The following is a 20,314-nucleotide window of genomic DNA, read 5'->3' as shown; positions in this document are numbered from 1 at the left end:
TGTGGTAAGTACTTTACGTACCTTATTTCACGTGATTATGTCCAATAAAAGTGCTTAAGTTCCTGACTACTTGCCTCTTCTGCTAATTTGTCCCTTAGTGTCTCCCCATTAAATGGACTGGATTTATTTAACCTCCCTGGCCAATCAAGATGAATTATATTAATTGTAACAATAACAAAGAAGTGATTGCTTTGACATTTTAATCACCTCTTTTGGTTCTCAGTGTACTTTTCAGACACAAGGTGACCTCAACTTCTATGAATTTAACTTTCTGGTTCCCACCACTTTTGCGCACCATACACTGATACTCCCAAGCTATTGATACTGCTTACCAGCTGATAGTAATAATCATTGTCATTAAATATTTTATCTGAACAGTGAGGATAATTAAGAATTTAATATTTATGACCTCCCTAGGAATGCAAACTTCTTTTAAATGAGCAAGCCACGGGATCCCTGGGTGGCTCAGTGGTTTAGTGCCTGCCTTTGGCCCAGGGTGTGATCCTGGAGTCCCGGGATCGAGTCCCGCATCGGGCTTCCTACAAGGAGCCTGCTTCTCTCTCTGCCTGTGTCTCTGCCTCCCTCTCTCTCTCTGTGTACACACTCTCATGAATAAATAAATAAGATCTTTAAAATAAATAAATGAGCCAGCTGGTTATTCATTTTCCACATATTTAACTTTGATACCTGATTGGCACTTATTTGGAAATCAGAGAATGCCTGCATACATTTTAATTCCTCTTACTCCAAATCCTGTGAGGTAGATATTATTTATATTCTTATTTTCAATTGAAAAAAATTGAAGCTCACAGAAGTTAAGTAAATTGCCCAAGGTAGTAAGGGCACAATATAGCTGGAATTCAGGGTCTTGGGATTTATTGTCCCTTTTTCTTTAAGCCTGCCCTGTCAAATAAGGTAGCCACTAACCACATATGGCTGTTTAAATTTAAACTGTTATCAGTTAAAATTAAATAAAATTTAGGGATCCCTGGGTGGCGCAGCGGTTTAGCGCCTGCCTTTGGCCCAGGGCGCGATCCTGGGGACCCGGGATTGAGTCCCACATCGGGCTCCTGGTGCATGGAGCCTGCTTCTCCCTCTGCCTGTGTCTCTGCCTCTCTCTCTCTCTCTGTGTGACTATCATAAATAAATAAAAATTAAAAAAAAATCTAAAATTTAAATTTTAGTTTCTCAGTGGTACTAGCCACATTTCAAGCACTCAGTAGCCACATGTTACAAGTGGCTACCTTATTTGGACCGCTAGACAGTATGGATAGAGAATATTACATCATTGGAGAAAGTTCTGTGGGATAATACTGCTTTAAGTTATATGGTCTCTTTTCAATATGTTGACACATGTCCTCAAAGTAGATTGCAGTTCTATTATAAGTAATATGGATTTAATGTTTTACAGTAAAATTTCATTCACTGGAAGTCTCATTTGCATAGCACCAAGTTAACTTTGATCTGCAAATTAATAATATAGATAAGAGTCAAGGAGACGTTAAACACACTTCAGAGACCAAAGATTTTTAAGCACCATCAAACAACTCCAGAAGCACTCACTTAGATGCAAGCAATTGATATGATAATTACACATCATTTTTATTTATTCATTAAAACAGGATCCCCTAAGGTGCCCTGGTAGGAAATAATATGGTTAGCCTAGTTCTTTCTGGCAAAACTTTTGCTATTTCTAGATTCTGTGTAAAATCATTTTATACTACTGATTTACCTTCCTCTTCTTCCTCTCTTCCTTTGGGTCATTAAGTAAATTAGTAGCATAAAATACTACCACAATTCAAATTTTATGAGCTCAAGATCTAATTCTAAAACCCTTGCTTCTTCCACTCCATCCCAGGATACCCTGGAAGGAGTGCTCCTGTGGGCCCCTCATAGAGCCTGGAACAGAGGAGGGCTTTGATAAATATCTGTTGATTGCCTGACAGTTCTTTCAAGATGTCACTCATTGGAGTAAACTCCGATTTTCTACAGAGAATTCATGGATCAAAATGAAAACTGTCTCTCATTTCTTCTTTGCCCTTTACCAGTCTTCATGGAGAGAGGAGGGCTTCCTATGCGTGAGAAAAAGATGATTTCCAGGCATTCAGGGTGGGGGCGGGGCTCAGTGCGACCCTGCCTGAGCATTTGGAACCAAATCTGCCCCTTCCTTTCAGAAGGGACAGCTGCCTTCCTTGGGCACCAGTCATAACTGGGCCCATCAGTTCTTAAATACTACATCGTGCACATCTGCCAGGTACTGTGCCGGTTCCAGGTAATAGGATAGAAGAGAATTTTGAGTTACTTAGAGAAGAATGACACTTGAATTTCTAAATCTTTAGCTGTGGTAGATTATTTAAAAAAAACAGATTTTATTTATTAGAGAGAGAGAGAGAACACAACACAGAGCAGGAGTGGGGGAAACGCAGGCTCCACACTAAGCAGGTAGCCCTGTTGCAGGGCTCGATCCCAGGACCCCGGGTTCAGGACCTGAGTCAAAGGCAGATGCGTAACTGACGGAGCCACCCAGTTAACCCTAGCTGAGGTGGATTCTTGCAGCTTGCTTGAAGCGGTCATATCAAGGTGGATTCCTTTTTAGCAAGAATACAGCTCAATTCCTCAATTTAGTGGTAAGCTTCAAAGAATACGATTGGTCACTTCCTTGTCTTCTGTCAGGAAAATTCCTGGTGTATAAGCCAGAAGCAAAGAAAGAAAAAAAAACAATTGAAACAATATAAATGAATGCTAAATATTTAGTCTTCCTTTGGAAGGAATTAAACAATTTGGAACACTCCAAATTTCTGAAGTTTAGATATCTGAGCATCTTTTTTTTTAAAGATTTTATTCATCTATTCATGAGACACACACACAGAGACAGAGAGAGAGAGAAAGAGAGAGAGAGAGAGAGGCAGAGACACAGGCAGAGGGAGAAGCAGGCTCCATGCAGGGAGCCCGACGTGGGACCCCATCCCAGGACTCCGGGAGCAGCCCTGAGCCACCCAGGCATCCCTCTGAGCATCTTTTAAAGCCACTAAGGAAAAGTAGATATTGCATCTTTACTTTTTGTTCCAAAACACAATGAAAGCTTCCTTCCTCTCCTCCATCTGTAATTCCTTCACGTTACAGCAACAGGCATGTATTTGCACAACCTGCAGCTAATTCAGCACAGTCTTTGTCTCCTTTGGCAACTATACGATAGACTGACCCAAGGGTCCCATGTCCTGTTTACCCAGTCAGTAGATCTATAATCACTGCCATGGGATGCTCTGCTGAGAGTTCTCACTCTGAAAATTGACAGATAGTGCACACGCTCCATGTCTGCTCCAACTGAGTCTGGGTTTCTAGAGGACACTAATCTCTCTCCTTAAACTATAGATGCCCACCCACTGTGGTCCTCTAAGCAAGCTCTGACTATTGTGCATCTTGGAAATCTTCCAGCTCACCAAAATGGCTCAATTAGCACACAAAAAGATGTGGAGTGAGTGGTGAAACCTGTGTCTGCTGAAACCTGGGGGTTCTTCTGGTCTTCCCAGTACTGGAAACTATGAAAAGAAAAGGAATCTTACTGCCCTCTCTTATTTTTGTCCTTTATTCTCAGGGAGTTGCAACTAGCTCTCATATGCTTTGGAGCAGAGGATATACAAGAACTGGCACAAGTTAATCTTGCCTCATTCTTGCAATGAGGACTTGTAATGTGAAAACGTACTCTCTATTTCAATCTTGCCCAGGTATTAAAACATTTTTTTTTAATTTTAACGTTTTATGGGCAGCCTGGGTGGCTCAGCGGTTTAGCCCCGCCTTCAGCCCAGGGTGTGATCCTGGAGACCTACGTCAGGCCCCCTGCATGGAGCCTGCTTCTCCCTCTGCCTGTGTCTCTGCCTCTCTCTCTGTGTGTGTCTCTCATGAATAAATAAATAAAATCTTTTAATAAATAAAACAAAGAAATTTTAACGTTTTTAGTTTTTTTCATCTCTATGCTCAGTATGGGGCTTGAACTCATAACCTCGAGATCAAGAGTAGCATGCTCTACTGACTGAGCCAGCCAGGTACCCCTATTAGAGCATTGTAAAGTTCTCTTTGATTTTTCATGAACTAGAAATTTTCTCTCTCTTTCTCTCTCTCTGTCACATGCACATACACATGCACACACACACAGATACACACATGGAAAGAGAAGAGAAAGGAAAAAAATGGAAAGTTCAGCTCAGGGTGAAAAGAAAAATATCATCTGCTTCAAATCTGTCTTCTTCGGTTCCATTAAGTCTTAAATAAAAGTACAGAAGAATTTAAATGATAGTTCTTCTGAAAGCAAAGACGATATGATTAGTTTTTTAACAGTAAGTATTTACTTAAAAAAAATCAATCGTTAAGTGTTTGCCCTACCTATATATTCTTGCTCTGTATATTCTTTGAGAATGCGGACTATCACATTCATCTTGGATGCATGGTTCCTGCTGCACTGTAGATGCTTAGTATAGATTTGTTGAATGAGTGAAAGGAAGTTAGATCCCTGTTTATTTTGTATCCTCCTTGTTCAGGGAGAGTCCTGAGTTTGTTCATCTAAGGGCAACTTTAGGTGGTCTGGGAGGACGAATGAATTTCAACCCAGCCTTTGAGGCATGCATCATTGTTGGGTAGACCAACTTCAGCTTGACTCCAGCCTCTAACCTGAGTGACTTTATAGTTAACACCTGCAACAAAGATGTAGCGATCACTCTTCACAGGGCTCTCCACCCCAAATCCTGCCAGGCTCCTAGGCTTGCTGTAGGCTTACGATATCTGTAGGCCAGATGGGATCTGCTCAGCGATACCAGAGACGGCAGACGCCACCCCTACAGTTCTTCTTCAGCTTCCCCAGAACTAGATCCGCCCCCAAGAGCCATGGGTAAGACTTGTGTACAAATCTCCCGAAAATTCCTTTCCACGTGGCTACCACACCTTTCCTTAAGATGGCAATTGAAGGACTTTTGTAAATATCATACAAGGAATTCAATACAAAAATGGAGAATTAATAAAAGAGCTTTGTAGAATTTTCTCCATTATACAAGGTAGGAGAGTTATAATCACCAGGAAGCACAGTAAAAGTCTTCTCACCATATGCAGTGGGGACCAGTAGGTTAGTTAATTGAAAGATAAAATGTTTCTTGGGGCACCTGGGTGGCTCAGTTGGTTAAGCCTCTGCCTTCAGCTCGGGTCATGATCCCAGGGTCCTGGGATTGAACCCACATCGGGCTCCCTGTTCAGCGGGTAGCCTGCCTTTCCCTCTCTGCCACTCCCCCTGCTTGTTCTCTATTTCTCTCTCAAATAAATAAAATAAAATCTAAAAAAAATGTTTCTAATAAAAAATTGTTTTAAAGAATAATTAATGAATTAAATATTTTGTTTGAACTTAAAATAAATATATTATGAATTTGCCAATCCTTTCATTGGACCACTGATTAGAACTCTGCATTGTCTTTTTTTTCATTAGGCATACACATATGCAATATCTATGATTTCCATTTTTGGTTTATCCTAAATGAAGTGAAAACTCAAGATATTTTCAAAACACTGAGTATAGAATCGTAGATTTGGGGGGATCCTAGTTCCCCATCCCTTACAGTTGTCTAGGCCTCACCTAATTCAACAGCAATTTTTTAAAAAGATTTAATTATTTATGCATGAGAGACACAGAGAGAGAGGCAGAGACACAGGCAGAGGAGAAGCAGGCTCCATGCAGGGAGCCCAACGTGGGACTCGATCCCAGGACTGCGGGATCACACCCTGGGCCAAAGGTAGGCGCTAAACCATCAACAGCAATTTTTAAAAGCCACATGACTGTTTATCTTTCCAAAGCAATTCAGCTTCTTAAAAATAACTCTTTTTTGCATCATTTTTATCAGTTTACATAACATTTAATTAAATTGTATCATTGTAACCACAATGGGCATAAATAGATTTGGGGAGAAGTTCAGTTAACTCTTGTAAAATGTAAATTCAGCTGTTCAGAGCTAAAATACCCAGGCATTCTCAAGAGTAGCCTCCTACTAGACAGAAGCATTCAGAGTGCTATTAGGACCCTTGGGGGAAATGGAGAGCTCTGGTTAATTCTGCAGGTTGGTTAACTCGGAGGCTAAGGCAATCACTCTTATTCCTCTTTAGATATAAAAGATTAAAAATAATAGTAATCAGAGTAGGAAGGATATCTTTTTTGTGTTTGTCTTCCATGCTTCAGGGGTACTGCATTATTTAATGAGTACCTCCTTTGTGATAGACACCCAGGTGATTTAAAGAGCCAGTGTTTTAAAGATATAATCCACATCATAAAGGGTATAATTTATTGTTTTTTTAAGTATATTCACAGCATTATGTAACCTTCCTCATAGTTTAATTTTCGAAGACTTTCATCATCCCAGCCAAAACTGTACTCATTAGCAGTACCTCCTCTGTCCCCTCAATCATCCCAGCATCGGGCAACCATAATCTTTCTTTTATGAGGATTTGCCCATTCTGGACATTTCACAGAGGTAGAATCATACAGTATGTGATATTTTGTGTCTGGCTTCCTTCACTTAGTTTATCTTTTCTTTTTTTTAAAGATTATTTATTTATTCTTAGAGACGCACAGAGAAAGAGAGAGAGAGAGAGAGAGAGAGAGGCAGAGACACAGGCAGAGGGAGAAGCAGGCTCCATGCAGAGAGCCTGACGTGGGACTCAATCCAGGGTCTCTAGGATCACGCACGCCCTAGGCTGCAGGCAGCGCTAAACCGCTGCGCCACCGGGGCTGCCCTAGTTTATCTTTTCAAGGTTCATTCATATTGTAGTGTGTATCTGTATTTCATCCCTTTTTATGGCCAAATAATATTCCATTGTATGGACAGACCACTATTTGTTTTGCCATTGACCAGACAGTGGAGATTTGGGTTGGTTCCACTCCTTGGTTAGTGTGAATAATGCTTATGACATTTGTGTACAAGATTTTTGTGAACATATGTTTTCTTTTTTAAAAAAGATATATTTGAGAGAGAAAGAGCACACACACACAAATGCAGTGGGGAGGGGCAGAGAGAGAGAAAAACTCAAGAAGACTCCCCACTGAGTGCGGAACCTGATATGGGGCTCGATCTCACAACACTGAGGTCAAGACCTGAACTGAAATCAAGAGCTGAATGCTTAACCAACTGCACCACCCAGACCCTATGAACATATGTTTTCAATTCTCTTGGGTATACACCTAGGCATGGAATTGCTGGGTCAAATGTTAACTCTATTTTTAATTTTTCTTTTTAAAAAATGTTTTATTTATCTATTTAACAGCAAAAGAAAGAGAATACACGCAGGGGGAGTGGGAGAGGGAGAAACAGGCTCCCTGCAGGGAGCCCCATGCAGGCCTCGATCCCAGAATCCTGGGATCACGACCTGAGACGATGGCAGATGCTTAACTGACTGAGCCACCCAGGTGCCCCTATTTTTAACTTTTCTTAAAATGATTTTTCAAATTTATTTATTTGAAGGAGGGAAGGGCAGAGGCACAGAAGAAGAGAAAATCTGAAGCAAACTCCCGTTGAGCACAGAGCTCAATCTCACAATCCATGAGATCATGACCCGAGTTAAAATCACAAGTTGAATGCTTAAATGACTGAGCCACCCAGGTGCCTCTCTATTTTTAACTTTTTGAGGAACTGTCAAACTGTTTTCCAAAGAGACTGCACCATGTTACATTCCCACCAGCCATGTACGAGGATTCTAGTTTCTTCACATCCCCACCAATATTTGTTATTTTCCATTTTCAAAATCATAGCCATCCTAGTGGGTGTGAAGTGGTATCTCATTGAGGTTTTGATTTATATTTCCCTAATGACTAATGAGGTTTAGCATTTTTTTCACCTGTTAATTGGCAATCTATATCTTTTTTGGAGAAACGTCTATTGAAATCCTCTGCCCATTTTGAATTGTGTTGCAAAGACCCACTTTTGCCTTATAGCAAAGTTTCTCAACCTTGGCATTATTTTGGGCTGGATAATTCTTTCTGTGGAGAGCTTTACTGTGCACTGTAGCTTGTTTAGCAGCATCCCTGGTCTCTACCTACCAGATATCAGCACCCCCCAAGTTCTGACAATCAAAATTGTGTCCAGGGGTGCCTGGCTAGCTCAATCGGTAGAGCATGCGACTCTTGATCTCAGGGTTGTAAGCTTGAGCCCCACCTTAAGTATAGAGGTTATTTAAAAATAAAATATTCTTGGGATCCCTGGGTGGCGCAGTGGTTTAGCGCCTGCCTTTGGCCCAGGGCGCGATCCTGGAGACCTTGGATCGAATCCCATGTCAGGCTCCCGGTGCATGGAGCCTGCTTCTCCCTCTGCCTGTGTCTCTGCCTCTCTCTCTCTCTCTCTCTCTCTCTCTCTGTGACTATCATAAATAAATAAGAAATTAAAAAAAATAAATAAATAAAAATAAAAAAATAAAATATTCTTAAAAACTGTGTCCAGACACTGCAAAATCACTCTTGGGGAAGGGCACAGAATCACCCCAAGGAAAGAACCACTGCTCTAAAAGACCCTCCTGTGGAGCTAAGAAACACACAGAAACTTAACTGAGTTTTAGCGGAATACTGGAGGCAGAAGCCTGTCTGAGTGGCTGTGAGTGATGTAAGAAAGTGGAGAGACCCTGGAGGTGTGAACTGATCTTCCCAAGTCTGGTTGATGGGTTAATGAACAATATGAGAGACAAATCAAGATTACAAATGAGAATTAGGTAACATTATGAGATAAATAATGATTTGACATAATAACACAAAAAGAGTTGTAAGTTTGTATATGAAAAAAGTGTGGTACATCTAGAACTATAGGATTCATGAGAAGGTGAATTTATTTGTGATCGTCTCTGGAAGAAGTGTCATCCCTTGATGGTCCTAAGCATGAAGCATAAATGACCATTAAGTGGCCTTTCCCTATTAGCCCTTGGCTTCATTTCACTGTTAGTCTCATCTCCTAGTGGAGATATGCACATACGTGTCTCAGAGAGAGGTTGCTGGGTGGCAAGGAATGGTACCCACTAAGCTGCTTTTACAGTAGGGGGAATGCAAAGGTCTATCTAAGAATCCACAGAAAGCTGAAAAGCAGATCTCAGCAAGGAAAGAAACCAGAACAGCTTGAGAAGACCTCAGAAAGTGTTATTTGCAGGCATATTTACTCTAATCCCCTAACCTACTCAGTCTCCATCTCTTATTTCTAGTTCCTGAAAGAGGGAATCTGAGGATCTGAGAAACCACTCAACTATGGCCATGGCTTGGCTTCTTAATCAGGTGTCCCAACCCAATTCCCTGGGCTGCGAGGTGGGGTAGTTTTCATAGAAGGGGTGGAGTGAGTTGAGGGAGAGGTAAAATAAAAGGAGCTACCTCATAGATCCTTAAGCCATTCTACCACCATACAGATTTTTTCTCCCACTTTTTGTCTTCTCAAACATCTTTGCCCCATTGCATCATGAAACACACATCTCACAAACATGCCTTGCTATTGTTTGCCAGTTGAATGCAGTTACCGCCATTTACCTATGGCATTTTGGTCTGGATGTCAAGTATCTTGACTTTTCTTTTTTTAAGTAATCTCTACACCCAATGAGGCTCAAACTCATGACTCCAAGATCAAGAGTCACATGCTCTACTGACTGAGCCAGCCAGGTGCCCCAAGTATCTTGACTTTAAAAGGGGGATGTGGTAAAAAAAATAAATAAAAAAAATAAAAGGGGGATGTGGAAAAAAAAGGGGATGTGGGATGAGTGGGTGGCTCAGCGGTTGGGCGGCTGCCTTTGGCTCAGGTCCTGATCCCAGGATCCAGGATCAAGTCCCACATTGGGCGCCTGCAAGGAGCCTGCTTCTCCCCCTGTCTGTGTCTCTGCCTCTCTCTGTGTGTCTCTCATGAATAAATAAATCTTTAAAAAATAAAAAATAAATATAAGGGAGATGCGGGATGGGGGGCAAATTACCCATATTGTTTTCTGTTTAATAATGACATGGTGGGAACCCTGGGTGGCGCAGCGGTTTGGCGCCTGCCTTTGGCCCAGGGCACGATCCTGGAGACCCGGGATCGAATCCCACGTCGGGTTCCCGGTGCATGGAGCCTGCTTCTCCCTCTGCCTGTGTCTCTGCCTCTCTCTCTCTCTCTCTCTCTCTGTGACTATCATAAATAAATACAAAATTAAAAAAAAATAAGGACATGGTAGGGGCAGCCCCAGTGGCTCAGCGGTTTAGTGCCGCCTTCAGTCCAGGGTATGATCCTAAAGACCCAGGATCGAGTCCCACGTCAGGCTCCCTGCATGGGGCCTGCTTCTCCCTCTGCCTGCATCTCTGCCTCTCTCTCTCTCTGTGTCTCATGAATAAATAAATAAAATATTTAAAAAAATAATAATTGCATGGTAGGCAGGTGTCATCAAAACTAAAATAAACTATTTTAACAAGAAAAATATATCTGTTTGGGGAGTAATGCTGAATCCCCTTCATCTCCCCCATTGGCATCACAGTTGGGAATAAAGATGACTAAGCTGTTGAGAGGTGGTACATCCTTCCCACTAGTTAATAAAGTGATGCCCTGCCTTCACAGCCTATTAATTAAGAAGGTAATCAGTGCATGCTTCAAGTTTGCTATTTGAAACTCAAAGGCAATAAAATCAGAACACTACTCAGATTTTTTTCTCATAAAGAAATGAATAACAAATTAGGGCCACAGAGCTAGAGTAATCACATTTTGAATGATTTCTCCTGAGCATGCCTTTAATAACCTATATCTGTTAGATAACAAGAACAAAGAAAGGTAAAGTTAATTATCTTGGAAAAGCTTCGTCAAGGAGTTTTGGTCACTTTAGCCCAGGGTTTCCCAACCTTGGTACTAATGATATCTGGGGCCAGATAATTCTTTGTCGTGGGGAGCAATCCTGTACATATAGTGGGATGTTTAGCAGCATCCCTGGTCTCTAATCAGTATATGCTAATACAAGTGCCCCATCCCAGTCTTGACAACCAAAAATGTTTCCAGACATTGTTAAATGTCCTCTGTGAAACAAAATGACCCTGTGATTAAGAACTAATGAATTAAGGCACCTGGGTGGCTCAGTAAGTTAAGTGTCAAACTCTTGACTCTGGCTCAGATCATGATCTTGGAATGCTAAAATCGAACCCAACTTCCCACTGCGCTTGGCATGGAATCTGCTTGAAATTCCCCTCTTCCTCTGCCCCTCCCCCAGCTCGCCTGTGCACATGCTCACTCTCTCTGAAATAAAATCTTAAAAAAAAATTAATGAATTAACCACATACATTCCTTCCAGGGTCCCTCTACAGCTTGTTCTTTTAAGCCCTTAGAACCAAATGCTTTATACCAGGGCCATTTACATTTTCCAGGGAATTATTATTATTATTTTTAAGATTTTATTTATTTAGGGACACCTGGGTGGCTCAGTGTTTGAGCGTCTGCCTTAAGCCCAGGACGTGATCCTGGAGACCTGGGATCGGGTCCCACATTGGGCTCCCTGCATAGAGCCTGCTTTTCCCTCTGCCTGCATCTCTGCCTCTCTCTCGGTGTCTCTCATGAACAAATAAATAAAATTAAGAAAAAAAAAACGCTCAACCATTGAGCCACCCAGGTGCTCCTCCAGAGAATTATTTGAAAAGAAATTAACTGGATCAAAATTACTTGTCCAAGTGACAAGAAGGGCTCCTTGCATTTCTATATTGAGAGTAGCAAACAAAAAGAAAGGAAGAAGGCCTAATAAAGTTATCTAAGTAAAACACTTAGCTCAATACTTATATTTAATCCCTACAAAAACTGCAGGGGCATAATTAGCCTTATTTTTTTGGTGAGGAAACTGAGGTTTAAAGAGGTTAAGTAATTTGCCCAAGAACACACAGTTTGTAATTTAGTAGTGGAGCTAGAAGTCTGATGGCAAATTTGTACCTATTTGCATATTGCCTCATTATATGCACTTAAAGTGTTAGATATCTAATAAGGCTAGGTGACCAATTTTTTTAGTTATTTATTTTTAATTTTTATTTAAATTCTAGTTAGTTAACATACAGTGAAATATTGATTTCAGGCATAGAATTCAGTGATTCGTCACCTAAGTACAATGCCCAGGGCTCATCACAAGCCCTCTAGAATCCCCACACCCCACCTAGCCCATCCCCCACCCACCTCTCTCCATCAACCCTCAGTTTGTTCTCTATTGTTAAGAGTCTTGTGGTTTGTTTCCCTCTCTCTCTATCCTTTTTTTATCTTTTGAAAAATAACATCCTTTGGGGTGCCTGGCCAACTCAGATGGTAGAATATGTAATTCTTGATTTCAGGGTCATGAGTTCAAGCCCCACGTTGGGCATGGAGCCTACTTAAAATTTTTTTTTTAATTAAAAATACAGCTTTTGGGGATCCCTGGGTGGCGCAGCGGTTTGGCGCCTGCCTTTGGCCCAGGGCGCGATCCTGGAGACCCCGGATCGAATCCCACGTCGGGCTCCCGGTGCATGGAGCCTGCTTCTCCCTCTGCCTGTGTCTCTGCCTCTCCCTCTCTCTATGTGACTATCATAAATAAATAAAATTTAAAAAAAAAATACAGCTTTTGTTAGAGATACTTTCAAACATATGCAAAATTAGACAAAACAACATCTTCCCATTTCTGGTGTTCATGTATTTGTCATGTAGCTTCAACAATCAACCTAGGACCAATATTATTTCCTGTAGAGCTTTTCAACCTTGGCTTTATTAACATTTGGGGCTGGATAATTGATCTGTGTATTATGTGTGCCCAGTACACACACAAGACAAGACCAAAGCTGAGTTCTGGCTGATTTGACTGGTAAAAGTACATTGAGTTGCTTTTGGATTCAGACAGTTTATTACTTACTTAGTGAAAGACATGTAGCCATTTGGTGCCAGCTTCCTGTAGTTCTTGATCCACGCACCAAGGACAGCACTGAAACAAAAGAGGCCAGATGACTTCTAGACTCCTGTTGCTGAGGAGCCTATTATAAATGGCAACTAACTGGTTTTCTATTCTGCAGTGCTATACAGAGGGGAGGGGGGGGCAGGGCAGGAAGCCGCATACCTCAATAGAACCTAAGAGGCAATTAGAAACTACCTCATGAGGGGTGCCTGGGTGGCTTAGTTGGTTAAGCATCCAGCTCTTGATTTTGGCTCAGGTCATGACCTCAGGGTTGTGGAATCGAGCCCTAAATTGGGCTCTGTGCTAGGCATGGAGCCTGCTTAAGAGTCCCTCTCTCCCTCTACCCCTGCCCCCTGCACACTTTCTCTCTTTCCAAAATAAATTTTAAAATCTTAAAAAAAATTTAAAAAAGGGGCACCTGGGTGGCTCAATTGTTTAAGCATCTGCCTTTGGCTAGGGTCATGATCCCAGGGGGTCCTAGTATCAAGCTCCGCGTTGGGCTCTATGTTCAGTAGGGAGCCTGCTTCTCCCTCTCCCTATGCCTGACTCCCCTGGCTTATGCTCTCTCTCTCTGTCAAGTAGATAAATAAGATCTTTAAAAAAGACAAAAAGAAAAAGAAATTGCCTCATGAGAGTCTCACAGTGGAGATAGGGAGGTAAGTGGGAGGTGGCCTCTAAGCAGCTCTTAACAGGCCTCCTCCCTCTCACATTCCAGGAATATCACAAGGCATTCTGCCAACATTCAGATGAGCTGAAGATGGCAAAGTTCAAGTCTTTGCCAACATGAGCTATGTGGATACATTCAAGGGTGTCAGGGCAGAGCCATTCTCCCACAGTCGAGGGCTATCTCTGTGCATTGTAGGAAGGTGCTCCAGTAGATGCCTGGAGCATCACCCCCCAAGATGTGACATCCAAAAATGTCTCCAGACATTGCCAAATGTACATTGGGGGACCAGGTTGAACCCAGTTGAGAACCAATCATCTAGAGCCCTAACTGCTCCTCACACCCACACAATATATTTCATCTGCAAATACTTCACTGTATATTTCTTTTTTTAAGATTTTACTTATGTATTTGACAGAGAGAGAGAGAGAAAGCACAAGCAGGCACAATGGCAGGCAGAGGGAGAGGGAGAAGCAGACTCCCTGCTGAGCAGGGAGCCCACTGTGGGACTCAATCCCAGGACCCTGGGATCTAAACCTGAGCCAAAGGCAGATGCTTAACCAACTGAACCAGGTGCCCCACACTGTATGTTTCTAAAATAAAATTAAAAAAAATAAAATATCATTATACCTGAAACATTTAATAATAATTCTTTTATGGCATCCAGAAACTGTTCAAAAATTTTTTTAAGATTTTATTTTTAAAAAAGATTTTATTTATTTATTCATGAGAGACACATAGAGAGAGGCAGAGGCATAGGCAGAGGGAGAAGCAGGCTCCATGCAGGGAGCCCTCGATGTGGGATTCGATCCTGTGACTCCGGGATCATGCCCTGAGCCGAAGGCAGATGCTCAACCACTGAACCACCCAAGCATCCCTATTTTATTGTTTTAGAGAGTGTTTCTGTGCATGTGCAAGTTGGGGGAGGGGCAGGCAGAGAGGCAAAGAATCTCAAGCAGATGCTGTGCCCAGCATAGAGCCCCACGAGGCTTGATTTCACAACCCTGAGATCATGACCTGAGCCAAAACCAAGAGTCAGACACTTAACTGACTGAGCTACCAAGGAACCCCAAAGCTGTTCAAATTTCTCATTGTTTCATACATGTAATTTTTTACAGTGTTTTGAATAAGGATCCTAATAATATGGGGTATACATCACATTGCTGTGACTGTGTTTTTTAGATTTAATCTAATACATAGATGATACATAATTCTGCAATTTTTTGTTTTTTTTTTTTTTTCGTCCCATAGAGCTTCCTACAATCTGGATTTTGCTGATCACATCCCTGTGGTGTGAACATACTCCTTTATCCCTTCTGTATTTCCAATAAACTGGTCTCAGATCAAGAGGTGTGATTGAAGTCAGGTTCTGTTTGCTTGACAAACTATTTGATAGGTGGTATATGTACTTCTTTCTCTCAGGAGTGTATAATATTTGCGGTTGTCTTTTTGTCATGTTAGTAGTGGTTGATGCTCAGTGCCTAGATCCAATCATTCATTAGGGCTTATAAAATAGAGAGACCCAATCCATCATGTTTTTTATTACCTTCATACTATCATTACAAGATGATGCACTTCTCTTTACTACTTAGTCACTCAGAAGTACATTTGTATAGAAAAGGTAAGATATATGCCTGATTCTTTCCCTCTGACTTCCATTATTCAAAATAATGCATGTGATCTCTTGCATCCACCAATGCAGACAACTGAGGGTTGTTTGGGATTTTGTTCAATAGTATTATGAATAAGTGGATTTTTTAAAAAGATTTATTTGTTTATTTTAGATGGGGGGGCAGAGGGAGAAGAACAAGCAGACTTTATGCTGAGTGCAGAGCCCAACCAGAGGTTTGATCTCATGACCCTGAAAGCATGACCCGAGCTGAAACCAAGAGTTGGTCACTTAATGGACTGAAATACCTATGTGCCCTTGAACAGGTGGATTTAAACATATTTGATGGATTTCGATCCACTGCAATTCTCATCCTTATTGATGTGTAAACTTTTCATCTTTGGCTGACAAGAATCTCTCCAAGTTGGCTCCTGAGTCCTTTTGACAATTTCTGTCCTTTTTGACAAAAGGATAATAAAACTTGTATATTCACATCAGTATTTTTATCTTCAATTTTGCTCTATGATAGTGTTACTCAAAATGTGGGACTTAGGAGGCACCTATACCAGCTGGAGAGAAAATCAAAATTATGGGTCTTCCCTGGCCTACTGAATTAGAATCTCTGGGAATGAGGCCTGGGAAACTAGTTTAACAAATTCTCTGGTGATTCTTATGCATACTAAAGTATTAGAAACTTTGCTCTAAAGAACTGACCTTAGAGCCTTGGGGTCACCTTCCTCACTAAAGATCTTTAGCCTTTCAGGAAATTTTTGCTAGAGTAGGCCACCTCTGTTCTTACTAAATGCCAACAGAGGACACAATCATCCTCGAAGGTTATTTCTGGTACTTTTGAAACAACCTAAAGCCAACTGATAGTTTGATAGGTGAATGGTAACTCTGGAAATCTGGTTAGTACCTCTTTGGATCCAAAAAATACTGATTTGATTATATAAAAACTGATTTTCTTATTTTTAAGATTTTATTTTTAAGCAATCTCTACACCCAACATAGGGCTCAAACTCATAACCCTGAGACCAAGAGTTGCATGTTCCACCACTCCACAAACTGATTTTCATAAGTGGCCTTATAAAATGACCATGATGAAAATTTCAAAAAGAATTATTCCAAAAATGTTTTAAGCAACTGGTAGTATTATATATGCTTGGGACTGCCATGGTTTTAAATAGTTTATTTTTTTAAGATTTATTTATTTATTCATGAGAGACAGAGAGGGGCAGAGACATAGGCAGAGGGAGAAGCAGACTCCCCGCAGGGAGCTCAATGCGGGAGGGGGGGGGGACTCTGATCCCAAATCCCAGGATCACGCCCTGAGCCAAAGGCAGGTGCTCAACTGCTGAGCCACCCAGGTGTCCTGGGACTGCCATGGTTTAATGAGAATGGTTTTGTTCCTTTTGAATTCCTACCGTTAAGTGGTGTGGTGAGGTTGTCTAGGCTACTTTGCAGAAACGAAAGATTATTTTTCTTTGGAAGTCGGCTTATCTCACACTTGCTTATGAACTTTCTGAAGATTATTTATTCTTGTGGCAAGAATGGGCTTCTGTAGAAACACATTGACTGTATATAGTTACTGTCAAGCACCGTTAGTGAGTTATTCCACAGAGTCCCTCACCTGGCACTTAAGTAGAATAGGTGTTTAAAATGATTGCTTTTGGTGGCAACTGGATGGCTCAGTCGTCTGAGTATCCAACTCTTGCTTTTGGCTCAGCTCATGATCTCATGGGTTGTGAGATCCAGCTCAGCATCTTGCTCCACGCTCAGTGGGGAGTCGGCTAGAGATACTCGCCCTCTCCCTTTGCCCCTCCCCCTGCGCACAGGAGCTCTCTCTCTAAAAATAAATAAATAAATCTTTAAAAATGATTGCTTTTGGAGTATTGAAGGTTTTTACATAATCGCCTTCTTGGGATACAGAAACTAATAGGGTTTATTTCTCTTGATGCAAACAAAATAGACATTTTGGAAAAAAGCCTAATAGTTGAGGGTCAAAACTTAGGTCTTTTGTTTTAAAAAAAAGATTTATTTATCTATTTTAGAGAGAGAGCACACGTGAGTGGGGAGAGGGGCAGAAGGAGAGGGAGAGAAGGAGACCCCCACTGAGCATAGAAATGGATGTGGGGCCTGATCTCACAACCCCAAGATCATGACCTGAGCCCAAACCAAGAATCAGATGCTTAAGTGACTAAGCCACCTAGGCACCCCCAAATCTATGATTTAATAAAGCCTCTCATCAGCTCTGCTTCGCTTCACCTCTGTGGCTCTCAATTTTTTTTTGGTTATTTTTATTTTGAAAGATTTTATTTATTTATTCATGAGACACACACACACACACACACACAGAGAGAGAGAGAGAGAGAGAGAGAGAGAGAGAGAGAGAGAGGCAGAGACACAGGCAGAAGGAGAAGCAAGTTCCATGGAGGGAGCTTGACATGGGACTCGATCCTGGGTCTCCAGGATCAGGCCCTGGGCTAAGGCAGTGCTAAACCGCTGAGCCACTCGGGCTGCCCTGGTTCTGTATTTTTAAAAGTCCTAATGCAGCCCATGCCAATAAGGCCAGAATCTCTAGGGAGTGGGAACCAGGCTTCTGTGGTTTTGAAAGCTCCCCGGGTGATTGTCATGTGTAGCCAAGGCTGAGAATTTTGCGAAGTGAAGCAGAGGATGAGAAACTTAAGACATGAAATAAGACCCCTCAAATGTCAGGCTCTCTTTTTTCAAGAATAAGATAGTAAATATACTTGTAGTCTATTGGAAAGATCGCTTCTCACTGGCACCACCTGATATTATTCACAGATTTACATTTCACCCACAGAGAACATGACCTGGCGAGTCCCCTTCTGTTTGTATTATGGAGAAAGAACCCACCTGATGCTACTTTGGGGAGGATTTATTAGAGCATGTGGAGACATCATCTTGAATGAGTGTTTCCTAATGACATCCTCCACTGGCACTTCCGAAGGAGTCAAATATGAGATTTATAGGGGCTTAATAAAAGGTTTTATCTACAGTTAGGCTGTATCATTAAATGTCAAACTAAGTGAAAAGCTTTCAACACGAAGCTATCCAAAGAAAGCAGAGTGAGCAGAGCATGGGAAATGAACCACATACACAGCATACGACAAACAGAAGTCCAACAGGCCTGAGTTTGAAACTCAGCTCCGCCACTGACCAGCTCTGTGACCTTGGGCAAATTAACCTCTCTCTGCACTGATTCTTATCTGCAAACCTGGCACAGTGCCTGTGCTTGACACAAAGCAGGGTTTCACAAATTACTATGTTTTAAAATTATAGGCAATGTATAGTTCAAATATCTGGAGGTAAGATACCTGGTCCAGCTCATGCTAAGGAATGTGTGGTAGACAGAATAATGGCCCCCACGGAGATGTCTACATCCTAATTCCCAGAACCTGGGAGCCTGTAACTGTCTTACTTGACACGGCAGAAGGGATTTTACAGATGTGATGAAGTTAAAGATCTTGAGATGCAAGACATTATCCAGGATTATCCAAATGCCCAGTGTAATCACAAGGGTCTTTTCAAGTGAAAGGGGCAGGCAGGGGAGTTAGAGATGTGATTATTGAAGCAGAGGCTGCAGTGATGGGGTTGCTGGCTCTGGAGAAGGAAGAAAGAGGGCTGTGAGCCAAGGAATGCAGGCAGCTCTAGAAGCTAGAGAAGGCAAGGGAATGGACTTTCCCCTAGAGCCTCTGGAGGAAATGCAGTCTTGCTGAGACATGGATTTTAGCCCACTGAGACCCATCTCAGACTTCTAGCCCTCAGAACTAAGATAGTACATTTGCGTTGTTTCAAGCCATGACATTTGTGGTAGATTGTTATAAGAGCCATAGGAAACTAAGTCAGAGGATGAAACCAAATCTCTCTCTTTTTTAAAGATTTTATTTTTTAAAGATTTTATTTACCTATTCATGAGAGACAGAAAGAGACAGAGACATAGGCAGACAGAGGAGAAGCAGGCTCCATGTTAGGAGGCTGATGTGGGACTCGATCCTCAAACTTCGGGATCATGCCCTGAGCCGAAGGCATGACGCTCAACCACTGAGCCACTCAGGCATCCCTAAAGATTTTATTTTTAAGTAATCTCTATAACCAATGTGGGACCTGAACTCACAACCCTGAGATCAAGAGGCTCACGCTCCCCCATACTGAGCCAGTCAGGTGCCCCCAGACCAAATCTCTCTCTGGGCAAAGATTCTGGGTGCAGATTTTGCAAGATGAAGATTTCACTCTGGAGTCCATGCCCTTCAAAATCAGTTAGTAAAAAGCCCAAGGATTGTAGTGGTGGTTTACCTGTGAATGGATTTACCCATCCTGGTCAGATGGCTTTGCTCACTCACTTGCCAGTCAAGTGCATTTGCATGACATTCGCAAGGCACCGGGCACAATCCTCAGGACACTGCAGTATTTGCTGCTGTAGTGGGAAACTGCCCAGTGGCAAAGCAAGAGGGAAGGAAACTGGTTTCAGCATATCAATAGCCAAGTAAGACAACTCTTTAGGAGTATCAGAAGTGTAAATTTGGCCAACTCTTCTGGAAGACATTTTGATAATAGTATCAAAAATCCTGTACAAAAAACTTTGAAAATGCAAGTACCCTGACTCACCAATTCTACCTGTAGGAAAATTTATGGACAAACAGCATTAGTATGCATAGCCCTCACCTGCTTAAAAAAGTTCTTCCATGGTTCCCATAATTACTTACAGAATAACATCTGGGGAGACTGACAGGTGCCAGTAGGGCCTCCGCTCATGCTCCATAGGTAATTCCGTCTGGCAGGTGTTTGTACTGACCATAGCTTGGTCTAGACTTGAAACTATCAGATTAAGCTGATGGTCCCCAAGCCACCTTTGGTAAATTTGATCTTTTTCATGATAGTCACTGAAACAGTGATTGTAATTCACACTTCCAATGTTCGATCATTGCCTGCCCATGAACATTTATTACAAACTATCATCCAATTTTGTGGCTTAAATTAAAAATTTTCTATGTTTTTGAGCCATTAAGTAGGGGAAGGTTACCTCTATTTTTACTTATCCACTGACGTTCAGACAATATGTTTGGCATGAAAAATTGTGGATCCAAATTACGCTGAAATCCAAGTGAGGAATCTTTATTCAT

The 20,314-nt window shown here is 41.7% G+C and overlaps 1 protein-coding gene and 1 long non-coding RNA gene across 3 annotated transcripts in view; one reads left to right on the top strand and one right to left on the bottom strand.

The window, feature by feature from the left end:
* The window catches only part of PCYT1B (phosphate cytidylyltransferase 1B, choline), a 131,273-nt gene that overhangs the window by 1,878 nt on the left and 109,081 nt on the right, over positions 1-20,314 (top strand). The gene's annotated exons all lie outside the window — the stretch shown is intronic.
* On the bottom strand, positions 1,650-19,867 carry LOC112654413 (uncharacterized). The gene is made up of 3 exons (XR_004813029.2): positions 19,488-19,867; positions 12,859-12,927; positions 1,650-2,681 (listed from the first exon to the last, which is right to left on the bottom strand). It is a non-coding gene; the product is annotated as an uncharacterized LOC112654413 (long non-coding RNA).

This window comes from Canis lupus, chromosome X (genome assembly GCF_003254725.2).
Source record: "Canis lupus dingo isolate Sandy chromosome X, ASM325472v2, whole genome shotgun sequence".
NCBI classification, from domain to species: Eukaryota; Metazoa; Chordata; class Mammalia; order Carnivora; family Canidae; genus Canis; species Canis lupus.
This window is presented reverse-complemented; position numbering and strand designations above follow the sequence as displayed.